Here is a 22,642-nt window from a genome sequence, read left to right as displayed (position 1 = left end):
TGTGTGTCTGCGTGTATCCCCCTACTGTGTGTGTGTGTGCGTGCATGTCCTTCCCTCGCTGTGTGTCTGCGGGTATCCCCCTCACTGTGTGTGTGTGTGTGTGTGCATGTCCTTCCCTCGCTGTGTGTCTGCGGGTATCCCCCTCTGTGTGTGTGTGTGTGCATGTCCTTCCCTCGCTGTGTGTCTGCGTGTATCCCCCTACTGTGTGTGTGTGCGTGCATGTCCTTCCCTCGCTGTGTGTCTGCGTGTATCCCCCTACTGTGTGTGTGTGTGTGTGCGTGCATGTCCTTCCCTCGCTGTGTGTCTGCGGGTATCCCCCTCACTGTGTGTGTGTGTGTGTGTGCATGTCCTTCCCTCGCTGTGTGTCTGCGTGTATCCCCCTCTGTGTGTGTGTGTGTGTGCATGTCCTTCCCTCGCTGTGTGTCTGTGTGTATCCCCCTCGCTGTGTGTGTGTGTATGTGTATGCATGTCCTTCCCTCGCTGTGTGTCTGCGTGTATCCCCCTACTGTGTGTGTGTGTGCGTGCATGTCCTTCCCTCGCTGTGTGTCTGCGTGTATCCCCCTACTGTGTGTGTGTGTGCGTGCATGTCCTTCCCTCGCTGTGTGTCTGCGGGTATCCCCCTCACTCTGTGTGTGTGTGTGCATGTCCTTCCCTCGCTGTTTGTCTGCGGGTATCTCCCTCACCGTGTGTGTTTGCGTGTCGCTCCCTTGCTGAGTGTGTGTGTGTGTGTCCAAAATTTGCACCATCAGTGAATTGGCCATCATAAATTAACTGTGGTATTCAGGAATATGTGGTTTAATAAATTCACCACGAGAAATGCAGTGTTTAATGTACAGGTAGAGGGGTGGGTCTGGGTAGGATGCTCTTCAGAGTTTTGGAATGGACTGATTGGGCCGAATGGCCTGGTTGCACACGATGGCGATTCTATTCAGGATATTGTCCAACCCTGTCAACCATCCCCGTCTCTTACACCTGGCCTTATCCCCAATATTCTCCTTAACACTGTAGTCTCCTCCAGACTCTAAAACACTCCTTGGCGATGTAACCTTCTCCAGTCCTTGCAAAGATCGATATGTCTGTCACCTCTTCCTGCTTTCAGAACCCTCCCTATAACTATTACCATTTGGTACAGCACTCCCAATCATTGTTCCCTCTTGAAACTCCCATAAATATTTGTATCTCTGAAAACTCATCTGGACTGTCTCAACTTCCGTTTAACTGTTACGTGCTGAGACCTGCTCTATATCCGTGAAGTAATTAAGTCTTGGCAACACTCACTGTTATAACGTCCCTCCAGCATTACAGCACTGAGGATCTGTAGAAGCTCTTTTCAACCCGACAGCCATCTCTGTGTCTGTAATCTCCTCCACTCCCCATAATACATTCTCTCTGAGCTCCTCTGTAGTCCACTAAACACTCGCTAACACTGTTTGTATCATTGTAACCTTCACCAAAAACACAACCTTCTCTATCTGTGTAAATCCCTACACCGGTCCCTATCCCTCTCAGCTCCGTCTAACAATACAACCCTCCATGTCTGTGTATTCACCTTCAGTCCCTACTCACCTCCCTCTCTGTGTAACCTTCTCCTTGCATTTTTGCTTCAGTCTCTTCAAATGTCCCTGTCAGTGTAACCTCTTCCAGACGTGAACAACCTTCTCTTTTTGACTTCCTCAGACCACACAACCCTCACTATCTATAACCTACTCCTGTCTGAGAAACCTGCCTCTGCAAATTGCTCCAACTCTTCCACTCTCCATAAGCTCTTACATCCCTCCCTATCTACAAGTCTCTTCCAGTCCCTAAACACCAACAGTCTGTGGAGACCCGACCACCATCGCTATCAGTGTAATCCTCTCAGGTCTCTGCAGTATTCCTGATCTGTCGAACTCACTCCATGCCTGTGCCTCTCCCAATCCAGTCCCTACAAAACCCACTATCTATTTAACACCCTCCTGTCACTATCACCCCCATGTCAATGTAAGCTCCTCCTGGGTCTCCACCATCTACCCATCTTCATAACCTTGTCCAGCTCATACACCACTATCTGTTTAAACGTCACCCTCCTCTACAACTTCTTCCTGTTTGTGCTATGCTCCCTTATCTGTGAAACTGTTTCTGACCAAAATTGTTATCCCAGTCTCTGAAAAGTAATCCAGATTCCACAGCCTCCATAACTCCCAGAACCTAAGCCTTCCTATGTCTATAAACATCTTCAGTCACGACTATCTCTGTTTGTTCTTCCAGTCGATACAAATAACTTTATCTCTGTAATCTGCTCAGCACCCTAAAACAGTCCCTGTATGTGATCCAGCCCTGGCCTACAAACATCGTGATCCCTGTAAACATCTCCATCCCTCCCAACATTACCATCTCCATGAGCCCGTCAGCCCTACAGCTCTCTACATTTCTGTAACCTCCTGTGGGTCTATGGTCCTCCCTCCCTGTCAAACCACCTCCAGTCCCCACAACCCTCCCAATCTGGGTCGTCTGCTCCAGATCATACCATTGCTGTCTCTGTAATCACCTCCACTCCTGACAACTCTTCCCATTTGTGTAACCTCGTTCAGATCCCATACTCTCCAGCTTCCTGAATTCTCTTTCTGCATTGCAACCAAAACCACATGTTTATGTAATATCCACCAGTGCTTACACCCTCCCCAACTCAGGAACCACTTGCAGCCCTAACAAAACACCTAAACTGTGAAACCTCTCATTTCCCTACAATCCTCCCTCCCTCCCTCCCTCCTCAAATGCCTTCATCACCATGAAACCTCACAATTACTGAAGCCTCCTTTTGGCACTGCAAACCTCCTAATGTCTGCAAAATCCTCCTGTCCTGATATCCTTCTCTATCTCTGTAATCCCCACCACCGTCCAGTGCCCTTCTGGGGAACATGGCAGAGGAGGGAAGATTTGTAAAGTCCGAGCCATGTTACAGAGATAGAATTCTTGGAATTACAGATTTGGTCGAATGTCTGTGGTGTGCAGATTATTTGCGAGGACTCTAAAGACAGGATTTATGACTACTTGGAAAACCATAGTTAAATTAGCCACAGTCAGTATGGGTTTGTGAGTGGTCAGGTCATGCCTCACAAACCTTATTGAATTCTTTGAGGATATGGCGGAATATGTTGATGGCTCATTCAGAAAAGAAGGAAAATTGGGATACAGGGAAATCTGTCTGTCTGGATACAGGATCGGATGGCCCAGAGAAGACAGAGGGTGGCACCAGATGGACAGTATTGAGCCTGGAGCTCAGTGACCAGTGGTGTTCTGTAACAATCGGCTCTGGGACTCTGCTCTTTGTGATTTTTGTAAATGACTTGGATGTGGATGTTGGAGAGTGGGTTAGTAAGTTTGCCAATCACCTGAAGGTTGGTGGAGTGGTGGGTAATGTGGAGGGCTGTTGTAGGTTGCAATGGGACATTGACAGAACGCAGAGCTGGGCTGGAAGTGGCAGATGGAGTCCAATCTGGAAAAGTGTGAAGTGATTCACTCTGGAAGGTCGTACCGGAATATAGAATACAGCGTTAAAAGGCAGAATACTTGGCAGTGTGGAGGAACAGAGAGATCATGGGGTCCGTGTCCATAGATCCCACAAAATCGCCACGCACGTTGGTAGGGTTGTTAAAAAGGCATATGTTGCATTGGCTCCTCTTAGAAGGGGATTGACTGTAAGAGCCGTGAGGTTTCACTGCATCTTTATAGCGTCATGGTGAGACCACACTTGGAATATTGTGTTCAGTTCTGGTCCCCTGTTTACAGGAAGGCTGTGCAAGTTTTAGAGAGCGTACACAGGAGATTTACCAAGATGCTGCCTGGAATGGAGGGCAGTTCTAACGAAGAAAGGTTAAGGGAGCTAAGGCTTTTTTAATTGAAGTGAAGAAGGGGGTGGGGTGACTTTGTGGAGGTGAACAAGATGATGAGAGACACAGAGTGAGTGAATAGTCAGAGACTTTTCCTCCTATGGCATAAATGGCTATTACAAGGGGGTGTAATTTTAAGGTGAATGGAGGATGGATCAGAGGATAGAGAATGGTAGGTGGTTGGATGGACTGTCAATGGTGGTAGTAAAATTAGACACATCTGGGACATTTAATAGACTCTTGGACAGACACATGGATAATAGTAAACCGAAGGGTATGTAAGTTAGTTTGATCTTACAGTCGGATAAAAGGTTGGCATAGCATCATGGTCGAAGGGTCTTGGGCTGAACTGTTCTGTGTTCTATGTTCTGTCTGGTAAACTGGGTAATAAGCTCAGATCAGTGTAAAAAGGATATGGCATTCAGGAGGAGCTAGTGAACTGGATACAAAATTTGCTTGATGGTTGTAGACAGAGTGTGATGGGAGACATGTTGTTTTTCTGACTGGAGGCATGTGACCAGCGGTGTAGTGGGCCCACTGGTGTTTGTCATTTGGATAAATGGGTTGGCGGGGAATATTGGTTTCCTGGTAAGTAATTGTTTTGGGTGACACTGAAATTGGTAGTAAAGTGGACAGTGAAGAAGGTTGTAACAGTACTGCTGGGATAGTGGGCTGAAGAATAGCAGATGGAGTTTAATTAGATAAATGTGAAGTGTTCCATTTTGGTGAAACAAACCAGGGTGGGACTTGTACAGTTAATGTTCGGGCCCTAGGTAATGTTGTCAGTCAGTGACCCAGTGACCCAGGTACACAGTTCTTTGAATGTGGTGACACAGGTAGACAGGCTGGTGAAGCAGGCGTTTGGGATGGTTACCTTCATTAGGGAGAGCATTAAGGGTAAGAGTTGGGATGTCATGTTGTGACTGTAAAAGACATTGGTGGGGCCACCATAAAAACATTGTTGATCAGTAGGAAGAACTCATCTAGTTCACTAACTTCCTTTCGGGAAGGACATCAAATATTCTAACCTGGTCTGGCCGACATGTGACTCCAGACCCACAGCAATATGGCTGACTCTGTGCTGCCCTCTGGGTAATTAGCAGTGGTGTCAAAGAACGTTGTTCCAGGCAGTGACACCCACATCCCATGAATGAATAAATAAAAATACCTATGTCCCTCCATACCTCTGCAAACCCCTCCAGCTGCAGCAATCCGTCCTGGCTTTGTAACACCCTGACCACTCTCTGTAACACTCTCACCACCTCCAGCATCTTCACATCTCCCTGTTCCTATTGTGTCAATGAACCCTGACCGTGGCTTCCCTTCCTACAGCCCTCCTCCTGCGAGCAGACCCATTGCAATCCATTAACATTTACTCCTAAAACATTCTCTCACTTCAGGATTTTAAGTACTTTTTGGTGATCTTCTCAGCATCATAATCTAGTTTGATTCCTTTTGTCCTGAGTGAGGGATCAGTGGGAATTTCTTGCTGAGGTTTTTACTGTTTCAATCGAATGTCTTTTTGTTGAGTATTTTGCATTGTCCCTTCAAATGTTTTCCACTGTCCATTTACAGGCACATATTTCAGTCTGTTCAGCCTGTTTACCTTGGCCAGTTCTCCTCTTCAACTCATGTCATTGGCTATTTTTGTTTCTAGTTGTAGCTTGTCCTTTCTTTAAAACTTTATATTTCTTTAAACTGCACTTTATCACAATTTCCCGAAGGATCTCTGCAGGTGACATTACTCATTCACTAAGTTTCATTACACGGTCGCTCTGCGATAGTTATGCCCCGAGCCAGTTGCACAATGTGTTTTTCAAAGAAACACTGAAAAAAAAATTCTCCGAACTCCTTTCAACATCAATGTTGACCGTGTGATTGTCCCAGATTATACAAATATTGAAGTTTTCCAAAATTATCACAATGCCTTTGTTAAAAAATTCCAATGAGTTCCTGTTTAATGCAGTGATGAACAAGGGAATGCTGTTTGGTGGCTAAAACTGTTCTGCTGCTTGTGTCCTTGGCAAGTAGTAGCCAGAATTTACATTCAGACTGACTCTACTTCATGATCTGAGGCCAAATGCTTTCTCTGTAATGCCTTTCTTACCCATTATTGTTAGTGTTACCCATTTTGCCTGAGTTTGCACAAGACTGAACCACTGAATATTTCTGTTCACCCTGTATCCATGTCTCCCTGGTGTCTAAATCTCTTTTATCTCTGTGTCACAAATCCATTGACCTTTTTGCAGCAACGTTGTCCATTCAAAAAAAAACATTATATACTCTCTACCACAATTTTCTGTCACAAATCTATTCGCTGATGTACAATTTTAGTTAACCTCTATCCCTTCCTGTTCCTTTCTGCTTGTCTTCAGCCACATCCTCATGCTCTTCCATTGCTTCACCTTTTCTATTTGGATTTGGAAAGCTCATTTCACCTGCATCCCCTCTGTCAGTTTAATGCCCTGTCCATAAACCTACCGACATGATTGGCCAGGACGCTGGTCCCAGCACAATTCCAGGGGGACCATCTTAATAGATTTTTAAATCAGGTATGGGATGTGAGAGTCTCTGGCTGAGCAGCCTTTCTTCCTCAGTCCTGGAAGCCCTTGAACTGAGTAACTTGCTCGGCCATTTCAGAGGGTAATTGAAAGGCAAACACTTTGCTCTGGGGATGTTGTGCAGACCACGTGAGGATGGGCAGATGTCCTTCTCGAAAGGACAAGTGTTTGGATTTGTTGTACATCAGTAATGGTTTCATACTTATTTGTGGATTGTTAATTATTATTTTTAAAATTATTGATTTCAAATGTCTCCTTTTCAGATGGCGGGATTCAATCCTGCCTCCCCTGAACATGAGCTGAGGTTTTGGATACATTCTCTCGCAATAATACCACGAGGCCATCACTTCACCTGCTCACTGGGTGCTCATCCCTGAGCACTGATACCAGGGCATCATGAAGCGAAACCCATTCTTCCGACACAATTGTGTGATCCTGACACCTTCCAGCAATCTAGGACTATTACTTAATATCGCTCCATTTTCCAGACCTCTGTGGAACTCAGTGCCATTCTCCATGTGTAACCCTCACTGCATCTGTCTATTCTGTCTATTTCTCTGTCTCCTGTAATTACTCAGGAAAGTCCTGACTCAATAGCCTTCCCAGCTGCTGGGTGGATCGTCCATCACCACATTGAACGCAGTTGGTCTGCCAGAGAGAGACAAAGGGAAAGGAGATCTGGATCCTTCAATAAATCCTGTAGTGAAGTAAGGTCACCCACAGTACACAGAGCAAAGAACAATGAGAGGGCTCCAAACATCTGTTAACACAACATGACATAGATACAGTCCTGGAGGGGGAGCACAGTACACACACACAAAACTCACTACTCTGCAACAGTGTATCTATTGCATGTCTTGTGATCCAGTGTCTTCAATAATATTTAATTCCTATAACAGATCCTATCGCTGTAACCTCCTCCCTTCCCGATACTCCCTCCACAAAGTTGAAATGTACTGCATTCCAGACTACCAGCCCTATCGCTGTAACTTGCTTCAGTGTCTACAACATGCCTTACCTCGGTAGTCTGCTCCTCCAATAAGGTAAAAACAAGGACTACACATGCTGGAAACCAGAGTCTAGATTAGAGTGGTGCTGGAAAAGCTCAGCAGGTCAGGCAGCATCCCAGAAGCAGGAAAATTGACGTTTCCTTTATCAGGAACAGATGCCGGGAGCCAGCAGAGTGGGGAGATAAATGAGAGGGGGTGGGGATGGGGAGAAAGTAGCATAGCGTACAATAGGTGAATGGGGTGGGGAAGAAGGCGATAGGTCAAAGTGGAGGATGGAGGAAGGTAGCAAAGAGTACAATGGGTGAATGGGGGTGGGGATGGGGGTGATAGGTCAGAGAGGAGGGTGGAATGGATAGGTGGGAAGGGAGATGGGTCATGAGTGTGGTGCTGAGCTGGAAGGCTGGAGGTGGGGTGAGATGGGGGAAGGGGAAATGAGGAAACTGGTGAAGACCACATTGATGCCCTGGGGTTGAAGTGTTCCGAGCCGGAAGGTGAGGCGTTCTTCCTCCAGGCGTTGGGTGGTGAGGAAGTGGTGGTGGAGGAAGCACAGGAGCTGCATGTCCTCGGCAGAGTGGGAGGGGGAGTTGAAATGTTGGGGCACAGGGCGGTGGGGTTGATTGGTGCGGGTGTAGCAGAGATGTTCCCTAAAGTGCTCCGCTAGGAGGTGTCCAGTCTCCCCAATGTAGAGGAGATCACATCGGGAGCAACGGATACAATAAATGATATTGGTGGATGTGCAGGTAAAACTTTGGATGTGGAAGGCTCCTTTGCGGCCTTGGATGGTGGTGAGGGGAGAGGTGTGGGCGCAGGTTTTGCAAATCCTGCAGTGGCAGGAGAAGGTGCCAGGAAGGGAGGGTGGTTTTTTGGGGGCGTGGAACTGACCAGGTAGTCACGGAGGGAATGGTATTTGTGGAAAGTGGAGAGGGGTGGGGAGGGAAATATATCCCTGGTGGTGGGGTCCGTTTGGAGGTGGCGGAAATATCGGCGGATGATTTGTTTTATGCGAAGGTTGGTGGGGTGGAAGGTGAGCACCAGGGGCGTTCTGTCCTTGTTACGGTTGGAGGGGTGGGGTCTGAGGGAGGAGGTGCGGGATGTGTACGAGATGCGTTGGAGGGCATCTTTAACCACGTGGGAAGGGAAATTGCGGTCTCTAAAGAAGGAGGCCATCTGGTGTGTTCTATGGTGGAACTGGTCCTCCTGGGAGCAGATACGGCGGAGGCGGAAGAATTGGGAATAGGGGTTGGGAATTTTGCAGGCGGTAGGGTGGGAACATGTGTAATCTAGGTAGCTGTGGGAGTTGGTAGGTTTGTAAAAAATGTCAGTGTCAAGTCGGTTATCATTAATGGGGATGGAGAGGTCCAGGAAGGAGAGGGAGGTATCAGAGATGGTCCAGGTAAATTTAAGGTCAGGGTGGAATGTGTTGGTGAAGTTGATGAATTGCTCAACCTCCTCACGGGAGCACGAGGTGGCGCCAATGCAGTCATCAATGTAGCGGAGGAAGACGTGGGGAGTGGTGCCATTGTAACTACGGAATATGGACTGTTCTATGTAGCCAACAAAGAGACAGGCATAACTTGGACCCATACGGGTGCCCATGGCTACCCCTTTGGTCTGGAGGAAGTGGGAGGATTTGAATGAAAAATTGTTAAGGGTGAGGACAAGTTCAGCCAAACGATTGAGAGTATCGGTGGAAGGGTACTGTTGTGGACGTCGGGAGATGAAGAAGGTCCTGGTCATGGCGGATGGAGGTGTAGAGGGATTGGATATCTATTGTGAAGATGAGGCGTTGGGGGCCAGAGAAACTGAAGTCTTGGAGGAGTGGAGGGTGTGAGTGGTGTCTCGAACGAATGTGGGTAGTTCCTGGACTGGGGGATAGGACAATGTCGAGGTAGGCAGACATGAGTTCGGTGGGGTAGGAGCATGCTGAGACAATGGGTCGGCCAGGGTGGTCAGGCTTGTGGATCTTGGGAAGGAGGTAGAACCGGGCAGTGGGGGATCCTGGACAATGAGGTTGGAAGCTGTGGGTGGGAGATCTCCTCCTGAGGTGATGAGGTTCTGTATGCTCTGGGAGATGATGGTTTGATGATGGGAGGTGGATCATGGTAGAGGGGGTGGTAGGAGGAAGTGTCTTTGAGTTGGCATCATGGCTTCAGCGGTGTAGAGGTCAGTGCACCAGACTACCACAGCACCCCCTTTATCTGCTGGTTTGATGGTGAGGTTGGTATTGGAGCAGAGGAAGTGGAGGGCTGCACGTTGTGAGGGTGAGAGCTTGGAGTGGGGGAGGGGGTAGATAGGTTGAGGCGGTTAATGTCTCGGTGGAAGTTGGAAATGAAGAAATCGAAGGCAGGTAATAGGCCAGCGCGGGGTGTCCAGGTGGATGGAGTGTATTGGAGGCTGGCAAAGGGGTCCTCAGAAAATAGGCGGGAGCCTTCATTGTAAAAGTAAGCTCTGAGGCGGAGGTTGTGGAAGAAGTGTTCGATGTCACGGCGTGTATTAAATTAATTGATGTGTGGACGGAGGGGGATAAAGGTGAGTCCTTTGCTGAGGACTGATCATTCGTCCTCAGTGAGGGGGAGGTCAGGGGGAATGGTGAAAACTCGGCAGGACTGGGAGCTGGGACGAGGCGTAGGTGTAGAGCGAGCGGAGGCGATGGAGCCTGTAACTGGAGTGGGTGTGGTGTTAGGGGAAATGGGGATGGAGTCATGAGCAGGGGCGGTGTTCCCCTCAGGGTTCTGGGGGCGGGGATGGTGACGGTGGGACCTGCGGGTGGTGTCAGCAGAATGCAGGTGAGTAGCATTGATGGGGGCGGAAGTGGTGGCAAACACAACAGTGGGGGGGCGTGGAAGTCACTGAGTGTGTGACATCAGCGATGATGTGAGGGGCGGAAGTGATGTCACTTGTGGTGCATGAGGAATTGTGAGAGGCAGAAAAGGCATTTACTTTATTTTAACCAATAATTTCCTGTCACCAATCTGTTTGACAATGTCGTATTTCAATTAAACTCAGTCCCTTACTGTTTCTTTCTTTTGGTCTTCATTCACATCTCCATGGTGTTCCAATATTTCCACCTTTCTCTTTGGACTTGGGAATTTCCATTCACCTCAGACCTGTCCCCCTCCTCATCTGTGTCCATTTATAGCACACTGCATAATCTGGTACCAGAGGAGCCTATCCCAATAAAATAGCTCAGTCCTCTCTGAGTACTGTTAGCAGTGCTCACTGGTCAGAACCACTTCTGATGATACCATTGTGTGATCCTGATACATTCCTGCACTCTGCTGATATCACGGTCTCTCTCCATGTGGTATCCCTCACTGTGTGGGTCCAATTGCAGTCTCTATCAGTGTCTCTCGCTCTTGCAGCTACTCCAGATCATGAGCCAACAGCATTCCTCACTCCAGAGGGAAGCAACTGCACAGGCCGTGGATGGAGACTGGGAATTTCCAGATCTCTTTGGGACTCAGTGCCATTCTCCATGTGTAACCTTCATTGCATTAGTCTAATTTCCCATTCTGTCCACTTCTCTGTCTCATGTAGGTATTCCTGATGTCCCTGACTCAGCAGAATTCCCAATTCCTGTCTCGTCCATCACCACATTGAAGACAGTTGGTCAGCCAGAGAGAGATGGAGAGTGAGATCTGGAGCCTTCAGTGAATCCTGCAGTCGGTAAGATCACTCACAGTAAACAGCACAGGGAGGAGTTAGTGGACTTTAATTCAGACCCTGAGGGCATGATGTAGGAACAATGCTGGGCAAGGAACATGAGGAAATTCTCAGGCTTCATTATCACCATGTTTTCTGTAAATTCATCTGTTCCACAGAACCCTCCCTATGTCTGTCAGTTTCTCCATTGTCTATTTCATCGATACCACTTCCCCTATCTCTATCAGCCCCTACAATCCTGCTTATCCCTGTAAGCTCCTCATATCAGTAAAACTCTCCAAGTTTCTGCCTTTGCCTTTAATCCCGGGTTCTGTCACATCTCTCCTTAACTGAAGAAAAACAACTCTTCAGTTCCTTAAGCCATCCTCGTCAGGGTCGTCCTTTGCAGACCTGAAAAACCTCCCTGTCTTTGTGACTTTTTTGAACTCCTACTACCTTCATGATCTCTGTAACCTTCCCGTCACGACAACAAAAAAGCTCTGTACCTTAGTAACCTCCTCCAGCTGTTGGACTCCTCCTTGTCTCTGGGCAAAAAGCAGAGTGACTCTGCTTCTCTCATAAATTAGTTTCTGCATTTCTAATGATGACTATGAACTCTTCCTGTCTCTAAAACGCACTCAGTCACTGTAAACTCTGCTGGTCCCGATTGATGTCATTTCCTTCGGTAAATACAAACCTTTATACCTTTAACCTCCTCCAGACGCGACCACACAGTTTATTTCTATAACCTCTGAGTGATAGAGTCATAGAGATGTACAGCACGGAAACAGACCCTTCGGTCCAACCCGTCCATGCCAACCAGATATCCCAACCCAATCTAGTCCCACCTGCCAGCACCCAACCCATATTCCTCCAATCCCTTTCCATTCATTTGCCCATCAAAATGCCTCTTAAATGTTGCAATTGTACCATCCTCCACCACATCCTCTGGCAGCTCGTTCCATACACGTACCACCCTCTGCATGAAAACGTTGCCACTTAGGTCTCTTTTATATCTTTCCTCTCTCAAACTAAACCTATGCCCTCGAGTTCTGGACTCCCCGACCCCAGGGAAAAGACTTTGTCTATTTATCCTATCCATGCCCCTCATAATTTTGTAAACCTCGATAAGGTCACCACTCAGCCTCTGACACTCCAAGGAAAACCGCCCCAGCCTGTTCGGCCTCCCCCTGTAGCTCAAGTCCTCCAATCCTGGCAACATCCTTGTAAATCTTTTCTGAACCCTTTCAAGTTTCACAACAATTCTTCCAATAGCAAGGAGACCGGAATTGCATAAAATATTCCAACAGTGGCCAAACCAATGTCCTGTACAGCCGCAACATGACCTCCCATCTCCTGTACTGAATACTCTGACCAATAAAGGAAAGCATACCAAATGCCGCCTTCACTATCCTATCTTCCTGCGACTCTACTTTCAAGGAGCTATGAACTTTCACTCCAAGGTCTCTTTGATCAGCAATACTCCCTAGGACCTTACCATTACGTGTATAAGTCCTGCTAAGATTTGCTTTCCCAAAATGCAGCACATCGCATTTATCTGAATTAAACTCCATCTGCAAGTTAGCCCATTGGCCCATCTGGTCCAGATCCTGTTCTAATCCTCTTCGCTGTCCACTACACCTCCAATGTTGGTGTCATCTGTAAACTTACTAACTATACCTCTTATGCTCGCATCCAAATCATTTATGTAAATGACAAAAAGTAGAGGGCCCAGCACCGATCCTTGTGGCACTGCACTGCTCACAGGCCTCCAGTCTGAAAAACAACCCTCCACCACCACCCTCTGTCTTTTACCTTTGAGCCAGTTCTGTATCCAAATGGTCAGTTCTCCCTGTATTCCATGAGTTCTAACCTTGCTGATCAGTCTCCCATGGGGAACCTTGTCGAACGCCTTACTGAAGTCCATATGGATCACATCTATCATTCTGCCCTCCTCAATCTTCTTTGTTACTTCTTCAAAAAACTCAATCAAGTTTGTGAGACATGTTTTCCCACACACAAAGCCATGTCGACTATTACTAATCAGTCCTTGCCTTTCCAAATACATGTGCATCTTGTCCCTCAGGATTCCCTCCAACAACTTGCCCACCACTGAGTTCAGGCTCACCGGTATATAGTTCCCTGGCTTGTCTTTACCGCCCTTCTTAAACAGTGGCACCACATTTGCCAACCTCCAGTCTTCCGGCATCTCACCTGTGACGATCGATGATACAAATACCTCAGCAAGAGGCCCAGCAATCACTTTTCAAGTTTCCCACAGAGTTCTTGGGGAAAACCTGATCAGTTCCTGGGGGTTTATTCACCTTTAACCATTTCAAGACATCCAGTCTACTTCCTCTGTATATCTGGACATTTTGCACAATGTCACCATCTATTTCCCTACAGTCTATATCTTCCATATGCTTTTTCCACAGTAAATGCTGATGCAAAATTTTCATTTAGTATCTCCCCCATTTTCTGCGGCTCCACACAAAGGCCGCCTTGTTGATCTTTGTGGGGCCCTATTCTCTCCCTAGTTACCCTTTTTTCCTTAATATATTTGTAAAAACCCTTTGCATTCTCCTTAATTCTCTTTGTCAGACCTATCTCATGTCTGCGTTTTGCCCTCCTGATTTCCTTCTTAAGTATACTCCTACTTCCTTTATACTCTTCTAAGGATTCACTCGATCTATCCTGTCTATACCTGCCATATGTTTCCTTCTTTTTCTGAACCAAACACTCAATTTATTTAGTCATCCAGAATTCCCAATACTTACCAGCCTTCCCTTTCACCCTGACAGGAATATACTTTCTCTGGATTCTTGTTATCTCATTTCTGAAGGCTTCCCATTTTCCAGCCGTCCCTTTAGCTGCGAACATCTGTCTCCAATCAGCTTTCAAAAGTTCTTGCCTAATACCGTCAAAATTGGCTTTTCTCCAATTTAGAACTTTTATATCTGGTCTATCCTTTTCCATCACTATTTAAAAACAAATAGAATTATGGTCGCTGGCCCCAAAGTGCTCCCCCACTGACACCTCACTGACCTGCCCTGCCTTATTTCCTAAGAGTTGTCCAAGTTTTGCACCTTTCTAGTAGGTCCATCCACATACTAAATAAGAAAATTGTCTTGTACACACTTAAGAAATTCCTCTCCATCTAAACCTTTTACACTATGGCAGTCCCAGTCAATGTTTGGAAAGTTAAAATCCCCTACCATACCTACCCGATTATTCTTACAGATGGTTGAGATCTCCTTACAAGTTTGTTTCTCAATTTCCCTCTGACTATTGGGGGGTCTATAATACAATCCCAATAAGATGATCTTTCCTTTCTTATTTCTCAGTTCCACACAAATAACTTCCCTGGATGTATTTCTGGGAATATTATCCCTCAGCACAGCTGTAATGCTATCCCTTATCAAAAATGTCACTCCCCCTCCTCTCTTGCCTCCCTTTCTATCCTTCCTGTAGCATTTGTATCCTGGAACATTAAGCTGCCAGTCCTGCCCATCACTGAGCCATGTTTCTGTAATTACGATGATAACCCAGTCCCATGTTCCTAACCATGCCCTGAGTTAATCTGCCTTCCCTGTTAGGCCCCTTGCATTGAAATAAATTTAATTTATTAGTTTAATTTATTAGTCCTACCTCGTCCCTGCCTGTCCTGAATGTTTGACTCACTTCTGTTCTCAGCTGTACCCGTCTCGATCGAGCTCCCAAAATCCTCCCTGTGATTGTTATCACGTCCCATCCCTGCATTCCTCCAAATCCCTGTAAAGTCCTCCTATTCCTAAAACCTATCCAGTATCTGTCACCTGTCCCAGCTTTCACAACCCTCCCTATCTCTGTAAGACACCCCCCACCCACCCCCCCCCCCCCCACCCCCGTCCCAGTTACTACAGCCCGCTGTATCACGAAATGCCAGTAGTCACTATAATATCAGAATAAGGTGTGAAAGCAGGAATACTGTACTGGGTGAGATGATCAGTAGTGATCATATTGAATGGTGGGACCGACTCTGGTCAAATGGCCGATACCTGCTCTTCTTTCCTGTGCTTCTCTATAAACTTACAATCTATATAACCTCCTTCAGTCCCCACAGTCCTCCCCATCTCCATAAACTCCTTCAGTCCCCACGACTCTTCCTATCCATGTAACCTGAATCATTCCCCATAAACCTCCCTAACTCCACAACCTCCAAAAGGCCCCACCACCCTCCCTATCTCCATAATCTCATCCTGACCCAACGAACTTCCCATTCAGAGCAACCTCCTTCAATCCCCATGATCCTCCTGCTTCACAGCGCCAGAGACCCGGGTTCAATTCCCAACTCAGGCGACTGACTGTATGGAGTTTGCACATTCTCCCCGTGTCTGCGTGGGTTTCCTCCGGGTGCTCCGGTTTCCTCCCACAGTCCAAAGATGTGCAGGTCAGGTGAATTGGCCATGCTAAATTGCCCATAGTGTTAGGTGAAGGGGTAAATGTAGGGGAATGGGTGGGTTGCGCTTCGGCGTGTTGGTGTGGACTTGTTGGGCCGAAGGGCCTGTTTTCACACTGTAAGTAATCTAATCTAATCCTGATCTTTGCAACCTCCTTCAGGCCCAACAGCCCTGCAGATCTCTTTGGCCCCTTTCAGGCCCCACAGCACTCCCTATCTCCATAATGTTCTTCAATCACCACTGCATTCTCTACATGCATAACCTCATACAATCCCCACATCACTCCCTTTCTCCATAATGTCCTTCAGTCCCCACGACCCTCCTTATTTCCAAAACATCTATTTCCTGTTGAAACTGTAAGCTACCTTTTCCATATTGATAAACACGAACTCCCATAACCCTTTCTGCTGCCAGTCTGAAACCAAACAGTGTTAGCCTGATAGTAAGTCGGGAGCTGAAATATGTTTGAAAGGATATGTCAATGAACTGGACCCTTAGAAACACTTTTAAGAAAAAGAGAATGTGTTTTTGAGCCTGTTGGATTTTATTTTTATTGGTGTGAATATAAATAGCAGAATAGATACGGATGTAGGAGTGGTTGTACCGAGGATACGGTTTATTTGAATTTTCAGAAACCTTTACACAAGTTTCAATAAGAGATAAAGAGTAACTTGGTAGAGAATAGGACACCTTAACTATCAGGAGGTAGGTGAGATATTAGACAAAATCGTGTTGTCAGAATTTACTGTGGAGAAAGACATGGAAGCTCAGGAACTTGGGGAAATAAATAGCGATGTCTTGGAAAGAATCCTCAACAGAGAAGAATAAGTGCTGGAATCTTAAAACAAATAAAGGTAGATCAATCCTCAGTCGCTTATTAGGTCTATCCTTGAATATTCATGGGAAGCTAGGGAAGAGATTGCAGTGTCCCTAACAGAGATATTTATATTATCAACAGACACAATGAGTTACCGGAAGACTGGAGGGTGGCTAATGCTATTCCATCACTTAAGGTCTGCAGGGAAAAGCCAGGAAATCACAGCCCCGTGAGCCAGTGCTGGGAAGTTGTTGGAGGCGATTCTGAGAGAAAGGAGCTACGTACATTTGGAAAGGCAAGGGCTGATTAGAGATAGTCAGCATGGCTTTGTGAGTGGGAAACCGTGTTTCACAAACCGGATTGACTCTTCGAGGAGTTGACCAAGAGATAGATGAAGGCAGAGCAGTCAGCGTTGTCCACATGAACTTCAGCAAAGCATTTGACAAGGTTCCAAGGGATGTAGAACATCTAGTCAAGAGGAAGAAGGAAGCTAACTTAAGTTTGAGGAACCAAGGATCAGAAGCAGGGCTCTAGAGAGTTACATGGGGCAGCACGGTGGCTCAGTAGTTAGCACTGCTGCCTCACAGCACTAGGGACGCGATTTCAAATCCAGCCCCAGGCCACTGTCTGCGTGGAGTTTGCACATTCTCTCCATGTCTGTGTGGGTTTCCGACAGGTGCTCCGGTTTCCACCCACAGCCCAAAGATGTGCAGGTTATGTGAATCAGCCATGCCTTGTTCAAGAAAGGGAATAGAGATAATCCTGGGAATCACAGACCTGTCAGTCTTCTGTCTGTGATGTGCAGATTATTGGAGACTCTGAGATACAGGGTTTATGATTCCTTAGAAAACCATAGTTTGATTAGAGAAAGTCAACATGACTTTGTAAGGGACAGGTCATGCCTCACAAATCTTGTTGAATCCTTTGAGAATGTGACAAAACACATTTATGGCTCATTGAGAAAGTACAGAGCATGGGATACAGGGAAACTGCATGTCTGGATACAGAATTCCTGGCCCATAGAAGACAGGGTGATGACAGATTGAAATCATTCAGCCTGGAGCTCAGTGACCAGTGGTTTTCTGCAGGGAGATGTCAAAAAATCTCTGTTCTTTGTGATTCTATGAATGACTTGGATGTGTGAGTGGAAGAGCGGGTAAGTAAGTTTGCCAATGACACGAAGGTTGGTGGAGTGTGAATAGTTTGGATGTCTGCTGGAGGTTGCAATGGGACATTGACAGGATGTAGAGCTGGGCTGAGAAGTGGCAGATGAAGTCAAATCTGGAAAAGTGTGAAGTGATGCATTTTGGAAGGTGAGACTTGAATGCAGAATACAGGGGTAAAGGCAGAATACTGAATAGTGTGGAGGAACAGATGGATCTTGGATTTCATGAACAGAGATCCGTCAAATTTGCCACTAAGCTGGTAGTGTTGTTAAGAAAGAATATGTTGTATTGGCTTTCATTAGCTGGGGGATTGAGTTTTAAAGCCATGAGGTCATGCTGCAGTTCTATACAGCCCTGTTTAGATCCCGATTAGAATATTGTGTTCAGTTTTGATCCCTTCATTACAGGATGGATGTGGAAGCTTTAGAGAGGGTAAAGAGGAGATTTACCAGGATACGACCTGGGTCTGGAGGGCATGTCTTATGAAGAAAGGTTGAGAGAGCTGAGGCTTTTCTCATTGGAGTGAAGAAGAGTGTTGTGTGATTTGGTAGAAGTGAACAAGATGGTGTGAGGCAAAGATAGAGTGAACAGTGAGAGACCTCTTTATCCCATGGCATACATGGTACAAGGGGGGGCATAATTATAAGGTGATTGGAGGATGGGTAAGGGGAGATTTCAGATGTAGGTTCTTTACATAGAGAGTGGTGGGTGGGTGTAATGCGACATTTTAACAGACTCTTAGATAGGCATATGGATGATAGCAAAATGAAGGGTATGTAAGTTAGTTTGATCTTAGTTGGGTAAAAGATGGGCATGGCATCATGGCCGAAGGGTCTTGTGCTGTACTGTTCTGTGTTCTACGTTCTGTATGGTAAACTGGGTAATAAGTTCAGATCAGTGTAAAAAGGATATGGCATTCAGGAGGAGCTAGTCAACTGGATACAAAATTTGCTTGATGGTAGGAGACAGTGGGTGATGGGAGGCATGTTGCCTTTCTGACTGGAGACATGTGACCAGCGGTGAAGTGGGTCCCCTGTTGTTTGTCATTTGGATTAATGGTTTGGATGGGAATATTGGTTTTGTGGTAAATAAGTTTTTTGAGTGACACTGAAATTGTTGGTAAAGTGGACAGTGAAGAAAGTTATCTATGATACAACAGGACGAATAGTACACTGGGATAGTGAGCTGAAGAATAGCAGATGGAGTTTAATTAGATAAATGTGAGGTGTTCCATTTTGGTGAAACAAACCAGGGTGGGACTTGTACAGTTAATGTTCGGGCCCTGGGTAGTGTTGTCAGTCAGAGACCCAGGAATGCAGGTACACAGTTTGTTGTAAGTGGTGTCACAGGTTGACAGGTTGGTGAAGCAGGCGTTTGGGATGGTTACCTTCTTTGGGCAGAGCATTGAGAGTAAGAGTTGGGATGTCATGTTGTATCTGTACAAGACATTGGTGAGGCCACCATAAAAGCATTGTTGACCAGTAGAGGAAGTACTCATCTGGTTCACTTATGTCCTTTAGAGAAGAACATCTGACATTCTAACCTGGTCTGGCCTGCACGTGACACCAGACCCACAGCAATATGGCTGACTCTGTGCTATACTCTGGGTCATTAGCAGTGGGGCAAAGAATGTTGGTCCAATCAGTGACATCCTCATCCCATGAATGAATAAATAAAAATACACATGTCCCTCCCTACCTCTGCAAACCCCTCCAGCTGCAGAAATTCAGACTGGCTTTGTAACACCGTTCAGGCCCTGACCCCTCTCTGTAACACTCTTACCACCTCCAGCACCTTCACCTCCCCCGGTTCCTTTTGTGACATAAAACCTTGACAATTATTCCCTCTTCCATCTGACCTCCTCCTGCGAGCAGACCCTTTGCAAACTCTTTAAAACTTACTCCTAAAACATTCTCTCACTTCAGGATTTTAAGTACTTTTTGGTGATCCTCTCAGCCCAATAATCTAATATGATCATTTTTACTTGAGTGTAGGACCGATGGAGATTTCTTGCTGAGGATTTGTCAGTTTCAGTGGAATGTCCTTTTGTTGAGTGTTTCACACTGCTCCTTCAAATGTTTTCCACTGTTCATTGACAGGCACATATTTCAGTCTGTTTAGCCTGTTTACCTTGGTCAGTTCTCCTCTCAAACCCATGTTATTGGTTATTTTTGTTTCTAGTTGTAGCTTGTCCTTTCTGTGATTCACTTTAAAACTTTATATTTCTTTAAATTGCACTTTATCACAATTTCCCAGAGGATCTCTCCAGGTGACATTACTCATTCATGAAGTTTCATCACACAATGGTCGCTCTGAGATAGTTCTGTCCTTAGCCAGTTGCACAATGTGTTATTCAAAGAAATACTGAAAACTAATTCTCTGAACTCCTCTTCCAATATCACTCTTGCCAGTGTGACTGTCCCACATTTTGTGAATATTGATGTTCCCCAAAATTATCACAATGTGTTTGTTAAAAAAATTCCAATGAGTTCCTGTGTAATGCAGTTATGAGCAACGGAATGCTGTTTGGTGGCTAAAACTGTTCTGCTGCTTGTGTAGTAGCCGGAATTTACATTCAGACTGATTCTACTTCATGATCTGAGGTCAAATGCTTTCCGTGTGATGCCTTTCTTAGTGTTACCCATTTTGCCTGAGTTTCCGCAAGGTTGTGATCCATTGAGTATTTATGTCCACCTTTTGTTCACCCTGTAACCATATCTTTCTGGTGTCTAAACCTCTTCTATCTCAGTGTCACAAATCCATTTGCCTTATTGATAAGACTTCGTCCATTCAAAAAAGAACATAATTTCCTCTTTCCCACAATTTCCTGTCACAAACCTATTCACTGATGTACAGTTTTAGTGAATCGCTGTCCCTTCCTGTTCCTTTCTGTTTGCCTTCAGCCACATCCCCATGCTGTTCTGATGCTTCACCTTTTCTCTTTGGATTTGGAAAGCTGCTTTCACCTGGACCCTGTCCCAGCATCCTCTCTGTCAGTTTAAAGCCCTGTCCTTAAACCTACTGACATGATTGGTCAGGACACTGGTCCCAACACGGCTCCAGTGGGACCATCCTATTGGATATTTTTATAAATCAGGTCGGGGATGTGGGTGTCTCTGGCTGACCAGCCTTTATTGCCCAGCCCTAGCTGCCCATGAGCTGAGTAGCATGCCTGGCCATTTCAGAGGGCAATTGAGAGGCAAACACTTTGCTGTGGGTATGTCGTGCAGACCATGTGAGGATGATCAGATCTTGTTGTCGAAAGGACAAGTGGGCAGTACAATGGCTCAGTGATTAGCACTCCTGCCTCACAACACCAGGGTCCCAAGTTCGATTCCAGCCCCGGGCGACTGTGTGGAGTTTGCACGTTCTCCCCCTGTCTGCGTGAATTGCCTCCGGATGCTCTGGTTTCCTCCCACAGTCCCAAGATGCGCAGGTCAGGCGAATTGGCCATGCTAAATTGCCCATAATGTTAGGTGTATTAGGTCGAGGGAGATGGGTGTGAGTGGGTTACTCTTGGGCCGAAAGGCCTGTTTCCACACTGTATGGAATCTAATCTAAGGGATTGGGATTTTTGTACATCAGCAATGGTTTCGTATTTGTTTATGGATTGTTAATTGCTATTTTAAAAATTATTGATTTTAAATTCCACCTTATCTTATGATGGGATTCAAACCTGCCTCCCCTGAACGTTAGCTGAGGTTTTGGACAAATTCCCTAACAATAATGTTACTAGGCCATCACTTCACCTGCTCACTGGTTGCTCATCCCTGAGCACTGACACATGAAGCTAAACCATTCTTTCAACATGACTGTGTGATCCTGAAGTCTTCCAGCACTCCAGTGATATCACTTAGTCTCTCTCCATGTGGTATCCCTCACTATGTGCGTCCAATTGCTGCCTCTGTCACTGTCTGTCTCTTGCAGTTACTCCAGATCCTGAGCCAACAGAATTCTCCACTCCAAAGAGACGCAACCGCACAGGTCAGGGATGGAGACTGGGATTTTTCAGATCTCTGTGGGGCTCATTTCCATTCTCCTTGTGTAACCCTCACTGCATCAATCTAATTTCCCATTCCGTCTATTTCACTGTCTCCTGTAGGTACTCAGGAAGTTGCTGACTCAATAGACTTCCCAACTGCTGTGTGTCTCATCCATCACCCCATTGAAGATGGTTGGTCAGCCAGAGAGACAAAGGGCAGGGAGATCTGGAGCCTTCAATAAATCCTGCAGTGAGGTAAGATCACTCACAGTGCACAGAGCAGAAAGCAATGAGAGGGCTCAAAACATTGGCTAACAAGACATGATATAGATACAGTGCTGGATGGGGAACACAGTATAGACACACGCCATGCTCAATCACCACATCTACTTTAACTTATGTTGCACTGAGACAGCATCGGGAGTTCAGTGTTATCAATCCAGGCCTGCGCTGCCGTAGTGAGTATGAGTACAACAGTGGTTAAAGCAGGCCTCCGACGAGAAGTTGGGAATGCTGCCTGGGATATTTCTGTTTTCTCCCTCCAATACTGTACTAAGACCCTTACTCTGCAACACTATATCTATGGCATGGCTTCTGCACCAGTGTCTTCAGTCATTTTTAACTCGTATAACAGTAATTGTCCCTGTAACCTGCTCCATTCCCGATAGTTCCTCCGCATATTTGAAACATACTGTATTCCAGACTACCATCCCTATCGCTGTGACTTGCTTCAGTGTCTACAACATGCTTTATTTCGGTACTGTAATCCTCTTTAACTGGATACAGAACGGAAACAGAACCTGTGGTCCAACTCCTCAACGCTGAAAATGTGTTGCTGGAAAAGCGCAGCAGGTCAGGCAGCATTCAGGGAACAGGAGAATCGAAATTCGGGCATAAGCCCTTCTTCAGGAATGAGGAAAGTTTGTCCAGCAGGCTAAGATAAAAGATAGGGAGGAGGGACTTGGGAGAGGGGCGTCGGAAATGTGATAGGTGGAAAGAGGTCAAGGTGAGGGTGATAGGTCAGACTGGGGTGGGGGTGGAGAGGTCAGGAAGAAGATTGCAGGTTAGGAAGGCGGTGCTGAATTCGAAGGATTTGACTGAGACAAGGTGGGGGGAGGGGAAATGAGGAAACTGGTGAAATCCCAGTTCATCCCTT

General features: G+C 46.2%; 1 long non-coding RNA gene across 1 annotated transcript in view; it reads left to right on the top strand.

The window, feature by feature from the left end:
* LOC148138010 (uncharacterized) overlaps positions 1–22,642 on the top strand; it is a 99,989-nt gene that overhangs the window by 59,879 nt on the left and 17,468 nt on the right. The window contains exons 3-4 of the long non-coding RNA XR_015754114.1: positions 10,978–11,106; positions 21,607–21,741. This is a non-coding gene — a long non-coding RNA (uncharacterized LOC148138010). The remainder of the gene's footprint in view (positions 1–10,977; positions 11,107–21,606; positions 21,742–22,642) is intronic.

This window comes from Chiloscyllium plagiosum, unplaced genomic scaffold (assembly GCF_037043375.1).
Source record: "Chiloscyllium plagiosum isolate Xiang-an unplaced genomic scaffold, Cpla_swu_hap1 HiC_scaffold_42, whole genome shotgun sequence".
NCBI classification, from domain to species: Eukaryota; Metazoa; Chordata; class Chondrichthyes; order Orectolobiformes; family Hemiscylliidae; genus Chiloscyllium; species Chiloscyllium plagiosum.
Note: the sequence above shows the minus strand (reverse complement) of the source record. Positions and strands in the feature narration are given on the sequence as shown.